The sequence below is a fragment of the Sinohyriopsis cumingii genome, chromosome 1, assembly GCF_028554795.1.
Source record: "Sinohyriopsis cumingii isolate HCF-2022 chromosome 1, ASM2855479v2, whole genome shotgun sequence".
Lineage (NCBI taxonomy): Eukaryota > Metazoa > Mollusca > Bivalvia > Unionida > Unionidae > Sinohyriopsis > Sinohyriopsis cumingii.
The window spans coordinates 138,662,455-138,674,478 of NC_142961.1; the positions used below are offsets into that span (position 1 = coordinate 138,662,455).

The window sequence follows — 12,024 nt, forward strand, 5'->3', positions numbered from 1 at the left end:
GATTGTCTTGTAGATTCTTCACCAGGAAGTATATAATAATTATTCACACAAATCTTATCGTTACAAGAGGTCGATAAGAAACAATAAACGAAAATTAGAAAACACACACACACACACACATATTTGTCTGTAGATTATTCAATAAGAACGATGCTATAGATTTTTGTTATTAAGATGAGTAGCACACACAGAAAACTTGCCAGTCTGATGCATTAGCACAGTTTAATTGAAAATCTCTGTTTCAGTATCATCACGGTACATGCACTTGATTCATGGGGAAACGAACGATAACACACTCCCAATTAAGACAAGGTAAATAACTCTCGCAGGTCACAATCTGACTCCTGGATGACTGTTTTAATTTTATATACTATCCACGCATTTAGTCACTCATAACATACATCACCGTAAAGAAGACATTCCACACATTTCCCATAAGTAATATTCAAGTGCCTTGATAATTCTGAATCTCAACATTTACACAAAGTTTGTCCGTGGCTTCGTGCCTTGTACACTTTAAAACAATATCAACTTCGATGCTTCCAGCCTACTTCGAAGTGAATGAGATTCGATTGTGATTGCTTCAGTGATTGGTTATTTGATTAACAGAGTCAATTTGAACATCGGTAACAATCGCTACATCTCGGTATAACCTGGCAAATATGCAATAGGAACAGCTTCGGTTTTTTACGTCAAGTCGTTTTTCTGACTTGTTAGGGAGAAAAACGAGCGTTGTTCTGCTCCTTATATAATGTTCAAGATCGTGTGACATTCGCTGGAAAAATTCACAAGTGTTGAACACTTCTTGACATGGATAAACATTGATTTGTTTCTTAGTATTTTCTCTGTAATATATATATATATATATATATATATATATATATATATATATATATATATATATATATATATATATATATATATATATATATATATATATATATATATATATATATATATATATATATATATATACACATTGTTGACCTCTGGATGTCTGTGAAGAAAGAATATTTTAAAACATAGTATACTTATTCAGTCAATATGTGAGTATTTAATCAAATTTCAACTGAACTTTAACTTAGAAACTGTTAACAATTGCTTTGTAAATCTTTCTCGTAATGTAAATACTATTCATTTCTTGAATCTCATATAGGAATTAAGCTGTCAAGAAAACAAAAGCTTTCATTTAGTTTATGCTTGTGTAATTAGTTTTCATCAGTTTGCTTGCCCTAACACAATATTATATTAAAATGTATGATGTTATACTGCCTTGGGCTAACTGCACAAAAGCAACATCATGAGGTAGATGGGTTGCGTTTGGTTATGTTTCACATTACTCTAAATGAAATGTATTTGTTTTGGGTTAACTTCACTTTTTATGTATTATGTGAACGGAAAAGTGTCTCCCATTTAAATTTGCATTACTGGAAATTTCCCATATCTCAATGACGGAATGGAACCGAATAAAACATTATGATCAATGGGAGGCACACAGTGATGTAGAGATGGATGACAAATCCAGGGCATGTATCCAATTAATAAAGCAATATAACTGATAGTTACACTTCACATCACCACGTTTTGAATTTCTATATATTGAGATCATAGAAAAGGATAATATTGCACATAAAGCCAGATGAAACTGCATTGTGTCCGTTTTATTCAGTTTTAATTTACAATTGGATTCATACATCCAGCTTTAATACTGGTAAGAAATTAGCTACTTAGGAGATTAGATTGCAGTGAGAAGTACTGATAGTGTACAAAGATGTTGTCATTTATATTTCCAAGGTTTCTTGGCTATTGCGTATAACTATTCCTACAATACCTTCTTGATTCAGACCACTTTTCAAAGAGACAAAATGTTGTAAGCCATGGATGTCTTTATGCATTTATGCATTTCATATTTTTTGTGACCACAATTTAATTCATTGTAATTTAGTCGACCTTTGATTTGTATTCCTGCATCAAAGTATAGAATCACGATGGTAATGCTTGTTTTGTCTTGCACCTCTACAGCTGAAAAGAATTAAAAACAGGTTCTCTTATCATGATAGAATAATAATAATGTTGGAAAATTTTCCTGTACGATAGGAATTAAATGTTGGGTTAGTAGCAGCCCCATAATACAGAGAACTCTATTGGCAGAACGTATTTTCAACAATATCGATGTTAATTGTGGAATATACAATGCTTTGATCTATTTTTGACACAAGCAACTTTATTATTGACATGAATTTATAATAGACTAAAATTAAGATCCTCTCTTGTTTCCGTTGTCATTAAATTCTTAAATATCGTATTGACACTGTCTGAATCGGTAACTTGTTTTCCCATGACTAGAACAAGGCATACGCTAAAGTTAGTCTTATTAGATTTTCATCTGTTGAATATTTAGACTGTCACTAAAGAAGGAAAGTAAAATAATTGAATGCTACAGAAGATTCATTGCTGCTGTTAGTTCCTTCTGTGCTGGCACAGACACTTTTTTCGTGCATAGTCATCAAATTCAACCTGTCCTAGCTTAGAGTTTCGACAGCAAGTTTGTTAATCATCTTATGAGCATCATTTGGAAAATCATGCTCATCAGAAAGCTTCTGATAAACTGGGAAAGGATGTGTACTGTGGTTCCGCTTATAACTATATATCCACATCTTCCAGATGATAAAGAAGCCATCTACAGTGAGAAGGCTCTGATGAAAATCCTCCAAATCAATAGTTAGAATAATGTACCTGATCTTCTTGAGTAACTGACATTGGTCCATCACGAAGATAATTTATTTGCTTCATTGGGTTTCTGTAATGCTTAGCAATCATCTGTGTGTCCGTAAGATTTCGTGCAGAAAGTGCATTTTAAGAATTGCTTGAACCATCCATGCAGCAGAAATGTTGGCTTAAAGCGATATACATAAAGTTCATCAATCCATTTCCAGGTTGAAATAGAAAGATCACTTGGTGATGCCTTTGTATTTGGATAAGGGCAAATGACCATCTAAAACCTTTTATACCATGAAAACTGTATTGCAAGACATGATTGGCCATTTTACTTTTTGCATCATCTTTATCTCTGGACCAGAATCAATAAGAACCACCAATGAGCTACCAGATTTATAATGATCAACTGGTATGTATTCTTGTATGGACAGCTCATGCAATAATAATCCCCGACAAAGGCCGTCTTGTGTCGAATTTCGTCTTTGGGTTTTATTCAACATCTTTTTTTGGTATTATTCGAAGGCCCTGACAGACAGAATCTTTATATAGAGATAGCAACTAGCCATGTTAGTAACATCTATGTAACGCGAGGCATATTTGTCATACAATTCCATTAGTAACTGAATTAAATAAATGCATCTTTTTTATAACACAAATTACTGTAATAAACTGTATTTTGTATAATGATCATTTGTAACATTCAGAAGCACTTGATTGAGGGGGGAAACCAATAATAACACTCCCAATTAATTAATTCCGAGTCTGTTATCATTAGTTGTTGTTGTTGTTGTAGGGTTTAACGCCATTTTTCAGGAAACGATAGGCTATAAATGGCGCCAGTATTAATGGTGGATGAAGAACCCGGGAAAATCCCGGAAAGAACCATCGACCCACGAGAACCTACTGGCAAGCTTTGTCGCATACCCACATTGGCCGAATCCGAGACTCGAACCCACGCAGAGAGAGGTGAGATGACAGTGATCCGTAACGGAGAGCGCTTTAGACCACTCGTCCACTCGGGGACCCGTTATTATTAGTTATCCCCACAATCAAGTGCCCGTGGTAACAGTGGATGGCTGCAAGTTCAATATTGTTGGTAGGGTTTATATTAAACAGATTTAGAATGCCGATATCAGCATACGGATGCATTGAAGTTAAATAACTATGTTACTTCATATTATAATATGGGACTGGGGGTGGGTGGCTTGGAATTTGTTGGAGCCAGGAGTTTTTTTCTTCTCTTTTCCATCAATATTTTCCCAAACTAATACAGTTGATGTATTCTAATTGTTTTGTATGGTCCATAAATCAGAGTCAGACATATTTGTGAATCTATTTGTCAACTTGAAATTTGGTTCAAACAACTTTTAGTACTTTCCCCCATCCGTTTTTCTGAAAAGTTACAAAATTGAAACCATTGGCAAGGGTGGGGTGGGGAGGGACTTTTTACTGTAATATACCAGCCAGCACATACCACGTTGAGACTGTAATTTCTGTCATTTTCCCAAGTATTAACTAGCTTTTCTTATGCTTTATGTCGTGCTAAACGTTTGCATTTAACGATATCCGGCTCAAGAAAAACATTTCGAATTTTCATTTCTTCATGAGATATCACATTCGGGATGTCTCTCTTCTTATGCAAATGTTTCAGTGTCATAACTTCTATGATACACACACACACACACACATACACACACACACACACACACACACACACACACACACACACACACACACACACACACACGTTTATCCGTAGATTATTTAATTAAAATGAAGCTATTCATTTTTCCACCAATACGCGTATCACATACGGAATGTATGCCAGTCCGATGCATTCAATTATGGTGCATTTTAAATTCGCCGTTTTTGTAGCACCATGGCCTTCATTTGGACACGAGTTAAATAACAGAAACGGCTGATGCAGATTGCACAACAGAGGAAGTTACCCAACATTTATCAGCCTAATGTAAATAGAAGACCGGTCAAATACAGTTGTCGTTAGTTGACAGAAAATAGACTTATCGTATGCAAAGTATATATATTTTTAATAAAAACATACATTACTCAATGACTATACAAAAGATGGGGCTTTTATATATGGAAGCCTTCAACAATTAGTCAGTTTCGTGACGCTTATACTTATGTCAGGATGCCCGAGTGGTCTAAGGCGCCAGACTCAAGGTTATAAACCTACATAGAGTGTTCTGGTCCACGAATGTGGGCGTGGGTTCAAATCCCACTTCTGACAGCTGACTTTTTTTTCTTGGATCATCCGTTCTCATCAATCAAAATAAGTATTTTATTCTCTCGAATGTAAGTCGATAGTAGAATATTGAGACTTTTCAGCCTCAAACTGGCATCTGATGTTAAAGAGGGTGAAGAGTGTTGCCTCAAGCAGAAATCTAACATTAGGCCGCCATGATGAAAAGGATGGCGTCAAGATGGAAAGCCATAAAAGTGGTTTAAGGATTTTCACGGAAAGAGTTTGTTTTGCTAAAATTCTCAGGGTCAAACATATTGGGTCCACGCAACTGTACATTTAATATGTGTAGTTTGTATAAACGCTAGGGGAAATTTAAGATTTCCATTAAGACAAAATTGTTACGTATGTTAGTAGCGGCACTTTTTATTTCAGACATGCTGAATATCAAGTCAGGCAAATTTTCATTCACCACTTTAACAACTGTTACAGCAGCTTTGCCAATCTTAGGACGGACTGACCTCAAGTTACACTGCATTGATACATTTCATATGAGGAGAGAACTGTGTCTCTTTGGTTAGAATGATTATCTTTACTCACCAAGTCACTGTCAGCATTTCATTCAAATTTGTGTATCGTACGTGGGATAGACGTTTGTGCCTAATTAAAATTGGAGAGGGACAGACAAACAGAGACTACAAAAGGAGAAATTAAAATATACACACAGAAACACAAACACACACAAACACATTTATCCGTAGATTATTTAATTAAAATGAAGCTATTCATTTTTCCACCAATACGCGTATCATACACGGCAGGTATGCCAGTCCGATGCATTCAATTATGGTGCATTTTAAATTCGCCGTTTTTGTAGCACCATGGCCTTCCATTTGGACGCGAGTTATATAACAAAAATGGCTGACGCAGATTGCACAACAGAAGAAGTTGCCCAACATTTATTAGTCTAATGTAAATAGAAGACCCGTCAAATACAGTTGTCGTTAGTTTATGGAAAATGGACTTATCGTATGCAAAGTATATACATTTTTAAAAAAACATACATTACTCAAATGACTTTACAAAAGATAGGGCTTTTATATATGGAAGCCTTCAACAATTAGTCAGTTTCGTGACGCTTATATATATGTCAGGATGGCCGAGTTGTCTAAGGCGCCAGACTCAAGCTAATAAACCTGCATAGAGTGTTCTGGTCCACGAATGTGGGCGTGGGTTCAAATCCCACTTCTGACAGTTCATTTTTTTCCTTCTTGCATCATCCGTTTTTATCAATCCAAATAAGTATTTTGTTCTCTCGAATGTAGAATGTAGGTGGATAGTAGGATATTAAGCCATTTCAGACTGAAACTGGCATCTGATGGTAAGATGGGGAGAAGACTATCGTCTCTAATGGAAATTTTACATTGGTCCACCATGTTGAACTGGTGGCGTCAAGATGGAAAGGTTTAAAATTGTTTTAGAGGTTTTCAAAGAAAGAGTTTGTCTTGCTAAGAATGTCAGGGTCTAAAATGTGGGGTCCACGTGGCTAGATGTGCAATATGTGTAGTTTGTATGAATACTACGGAAAATTTAGATTTTCATTAAAACAAATTTCTACGCATATTAATGGTTGCAGTTTTCGTTTGAAACATGCTGGTTATTAAATCAGGGAAGTTATCATTGACTATTTTATGAAATGTTACAACTTTGTGAATATTAGGACGGACTGACCTCTGTATATACTACATTGATACATCTCATAAGAGGAGATAATTTGTATCTGTTTGGCTAGAGTGATTATCTTTCCTCATCAGTTCACAACGACAGCCCATTTCGTTACCTCCAACCGTCCCAAACAATTCAATGTTAGGTAGAACTCCTATTAACTGTTTTGAAAAATATATTGGCATAAATGTACGTCAAAGTTGGGGTAGATGTTTTGAGACAAATCAAATGTTGAGAGAGAGAGAGAAAGGCTAAAGGGCAAGGTGATGGGTACGTAAGTAGATAGTTATGGAGTCAATAGAAAGAAAGTTCACCCATCATATAGGTCCCTCAAAAGTGACAAATCGATCAGAGAAACAGACATACAGACACACATTTAGTGGCTAAAGGTCAGGGTAACGGGTACGTATGTAGGTAAATATGGCAGATAATAGATAGCGTATTTAAGTGTGCCCATGTTTACTGGAAGTACACCCAAACGGCACTATACACATTGTATGACCTTAGTCTATCGTGTATTTGAGAGAAATATTTTTAAAATGTTGATTTATTAAAAAGCAAACTGTACATCGGATGTTTGTACATAAGTTAACCTAGTACAAGACTATCTTTGTCACCTAAGCCATGATGCATTGATGTTCTTCACAGGTGTCAATACGTGTGGGTGTGACTAGAGCTTATGTTGATGCTTAATATATTTATCAAACACCAAAAGTTTACTAGAATGTTTGTGTATTTGTTGTCAAAGCTAAAATAAGAAAAGTGTAAAGCCTATATTTTGTCTATTTGCATTCTTTACTAATTATTTTCATTTATTACTTCTAAAAAGATATTGCTTGCTGGAGGTGTACACCCCCATATGCTAAATATATGTGCAACTCTTAAGGGCACTAAGACTTTGTATCTATAGACCGATATAAAATAATATACTATAGAATATATTAGTGAAAAAACGAAATTAATATGTAAAAGAAAATAAAGAAACGTCGATACATTCCATTCCACAAACATTCGCTCATAATATATACACAAATAAAATAGAAACAATTTTGAGAGGATTTTTACATAGAAAAGATAAAATAAACACAAGCCATTTCAAACTATAATGATATCCAAAGAGTATACATCATGTGATCCTACAATTATAAAACAGGTATCCATTTTTAGTTTATATAGTTATTGTCAGTTAATAAATTTATTGTGTATTTAGTCTTTCTATTGTTCCAATGAGTGCAATGATTAGAGACAAGAAATTGAGTTAAATAAGTAGAAAAATGTGCAACGGATTTAATCAAGAGACCAAATTAATTGAAATAAACATGAACACTACAATACAATTTAAAATAGCATAAATCCCTGATCATATAAAGATAATAATCGTGAATTGGGATATTGTTCTCAACTCAGGAGAAATAATTGTGTTGGCTCGATTTCTTTCTTCTAGCGTCTAAATATATCCAAGATGAAATAATACAACAGGATACCACGGGCATCAAAATTATATAATATCAACTTGTCAAATGAAAAGTTAGATTTCATTATTTCCAAGAATATATTTAACAGCAAACATAACTGTTGAATTCTATTGATATACCAGTATTGTAGTTCTAGTGGTTTGTTTCACAAAATAAAAACGACAATTTACACAGAACATAGACGTTTAAGGTGAATAAGAAAAATATTTTAGAACACAGAGATTGTCTTGTAGATTCTTCACCAGGAAGTATATAATAATTATTCACACAAATCTTATCGTTACAAGAGGTCGATAAGAAACAATAAACGAAAATTAGAAAACACACACACACACACACATTTGTCTGTAGATTATTCAATAAGAACGATGCTATAGATTTTTGTTATTAATATGAGTAGCACACACAGAAAACTTGCCAGTCTGATGCATTAGCACAGTTTAATTGAAAATTTCTGTTTCAGTATCATCACGGTACATGCACTTGATTCATGGGGAAACGAACGATAACACACTCCCAATTAAGACAAGGTAAATAACTCTCGCAGGTCACAATCTGACTCCTGGATGACTGTTTTAATTTTATATACTATCCACGCATTTAGTCACTCATAACATACATCACCGTAAAGAAGACATTCCACACATTTCCCATAAGTAATATTCAAGTGCCTTGATAATTCTGAATCTCAACATTTACACAAAGTTTGTCCGTGGCTTCGTGCCTTGTACACTTTAAAACAATATCAACTTCGATGCTTCCAGCCTACTTCGAACTGAATGAGATTCGATTGTGATTGCTTCAGTGATTGGTTATTTGATTAACAGAGTCAATTTGAACATCGGTAACAATCGCTACATCTCGGTATAACCTGGCAAATATGCAATAGGAACAGCTTCGGTTTTTTACGTCAAGTCGTTTTTCTGACTTGTTAGGGAGAAAAACGAGCGTTGTTCTGCTCCTTATATAATGTTCAAGATCGTGTGACATTCGCTGGAAAAATTCACAAGTGTTGAACACTTCTTGACATGGATAAACATTGATTTGTTTCTTAGTATTTTCTCTGTAATATATATATATATATATATATATATATATATATATATATATATATATATATATATATATATATATATATATATATATATATATATATATATATATATATATATATAAATAAATATATATATATATATATATATATATATATATATATATATATATATATATATATATATATATATATATATATATATATATATATATATATATATATATATATATATATACATTGTTGAACTCTGGATGTCTGTGAAGAAAGAATATTTTAAAACATAGTATACTTATTCAGTCAATATGTGAGTAATTAACCAAATTTCAACTGAACTTTAACTTAGAAACTGTTAACAATTGCTTTGTAAACTTTTTCGTAATGTAAATACTATTCATTTCTTGAATCTCATATAGGAATTATGCTGTCAAGAAAACAAAAGCTTTCATTTAGTTTATGCTTGTGTAATTAGTTTTCATCAGTTTGCTTGCCCTGACACAATATTATATTAAAATGTATGATGTTATACTGCCTTGGGCTAACTGCACAAAAGCAACATCATGAGGTAGATGGGTTGCGTTTGGTTATGTTTCACATTACTCTAAATGAAATGTATTTGTTTTGGGTTAACTTCACTTTTTATGTATTATGTGAACGGAAAAGTGTCTGCCATTTAAATTTGCATTACTGGAAATTTCCCATATCTCAATGACGGAATGGAACCGAATAAAACATTATGATCAATGGGAGGCACACAGTGATGTAGAGATGGATGACAAATCCAGGGCATGTATCCAATTAATAAAGCAATATAACTGATAGTTACACTTCACATCACCACGTTTTGAATTTCTATATATTGAGATCATAGAAAAGGATAATATTGCACATAAAGCCAGATGAAACTGCATTGTGTCCGTTTTATTCAGTTTTAATTTACAATTGGATTCATACATCCAGCTTTAATACTGGTAAGAAATTAGCTACTTAGGAGTTTAGATTGCAGTGAGAAGTACTGATAGTGTACAAAGATGTTGTCATTTATATTTCCAAGGTTTCTTGGCTATTGCGTATAACTATTCCTACAATACCTTCTTGATTCAGACCACTTTTCAAAGAGACAAAATGTTGTAAGCCATGGATGTCTTTATGCATTTATGCATTTCATATTTTTTTGTGACCACAATTTAATTCATTGTAATTTAGTCGACCTTTGATTTGTATTCCTGCATCAAAGTATAGAATCACGATGGTAATGCTTGTTTTGTCTTGCACCTCTACAGCTGAAAAGAATTAAAAACAGGTTCTCTGATCATGATAGAATAATAATAATGTTGGAAAATTTTCCTGTACGATAGGAATTAAATGTTGGGTTAGTAGCAGCCCCATAATACAGAGAACTCTATTGGCAGAACGTATTTTCAACAATATCGATGTTAATTGTGGAATATACAATGCTTTGATCTATTTTTGACACAAGCAACTTTATTATTGACATGAATTTATAATAGACTAAAATTAAGATCCTCTCTTGTTTCCGTTGTCATTAAATTCTTAAATATCGTATTGACACTGTCTGAATCGGTAACTTGTTTTCCCATGACTAGAACAAGGCATACGCTAAAGTTAGTCTTATTAGATTTTCATCTGTTGAATATTTAGACTGTCACTAAAGAAGGAAAGTAAAATAATTGAATGCTACAGAAGATTCATTGCTGCTGTTAGTTCCTTCTGTGCTGGCACAGACACTTTTTTCGTGCATAGTCATCAAATTCAACCTGTCCTAGCTTAGAGTTTCGACAGCAAGTTTGTTAATCATCTTATGAGCATCATTTGGAAAATCATGCTCATCAGAAAGCTTCTGATAAACTGGGAAAGGATGTGTACTGTGGTTCCGCTTATAACTATATATCCACATCTTCCAGATGATAAAGAAGCCATCTACAGTGAGAAGGCTCTGATGAAAATCCTCCAAATCAATAGTTAGAATAATGTACCTGATCTTCTTGAGTAACTGACATTGGTCCATCACGAAGATAATTTATTTGCTTCATTGGGTTTCTGTAATGCTTAGCAATCATCTGTGTGTCCGTGAGATTTCGTGCAGAAAGTGCATTTTAAGAATTGCTTGAACCATCCATGCAGAAGAAATGTTGGCTTAAAGCGATATACATAAAGTTCATCAATCCATTTCCAGGTTGAAATAGAAAGATCACTTGGTGATGCCTTTGTATTTGGATAAGGGCAAATGACCATCTAAAACCTTTTATACCATGAAAACTGTATTGCAAGACATGATTGGCCATTTTACTTTTTGCATCATCTTTATCTCTGGACCAGAATCAATAAGAACCACCAATGAGCTACCAGATTTATAATGATCAACTGGTATGTATTCTTGTATGGACAGCTCATGCAATAATAATCCCCGGCAAAGGCCGTCTTGTGTCGAATTTCGTCTTTGGGTTTTATTCAACATCTTTTTTTGGTATTATTCGAAGGCCCTGACAGACAGAATCTTTATATAGAGATAGCAACTAGCCATGTTAGTAACATCTATGTAACGCGAGGCATATTTGTCATACAATTCCATTAGTAACTGAATTAAATAAATGCATCTTTTTTATAACACAAATTACTGTAATAAACTGTATTTTGTATAATGATCATTTGTAACATTCAGAAGCACTTGATTGAGGGGGGAAACCAATAATAACACCCCCAATTAATTAATTCCGAGTCTGTTATCATTAGTTGTTGTTGTTGTTGTAGGGTTTAACGCCATTTTTCAGGAAACGATAGGCTATAAATGGCGCCAGTATTAATGGTGGATGAAGAACCCGGGAAAATCC

The 12,024-nt window shown here is 33.8% G+C and overlaps 2 non-coding genes across 2 annotated transcripts; both read left to right on the forward strand.

Moving 5' to 3' along the window:
* The first annotated feature begins 4,864 nt into the window (after nucleotides 1-4,864).
* Nucleotides 4,865-4,969, forward strand: Trnal-caa (transfer RNA leucine (anticodon CAA)). Its single transcript has 2 exons — nucleotides 4,865-4,902; nucleotides 4,924-4,969. It is a non-coding gene; the product is annotated as a tRNA-Leu (tRNA).
* A 1,101-nt stretch (nucleotides 4,970-6,070) lies between these two features.
* Trnal-caa (transfer RNA leucine (anticodon CAA)) lies at nucleotides 6,071-6,175 on the forward strand. The gene is made up of 2 exons: nucleotides 6,071-6,108; nucleotides 6,130-6,175. It is a non-coding gene; the product is annotated as a tRNA-Leu (tRNA).
* Nucleotides 6,176-12,024: the final 5,849 nt, after the last annotated feature.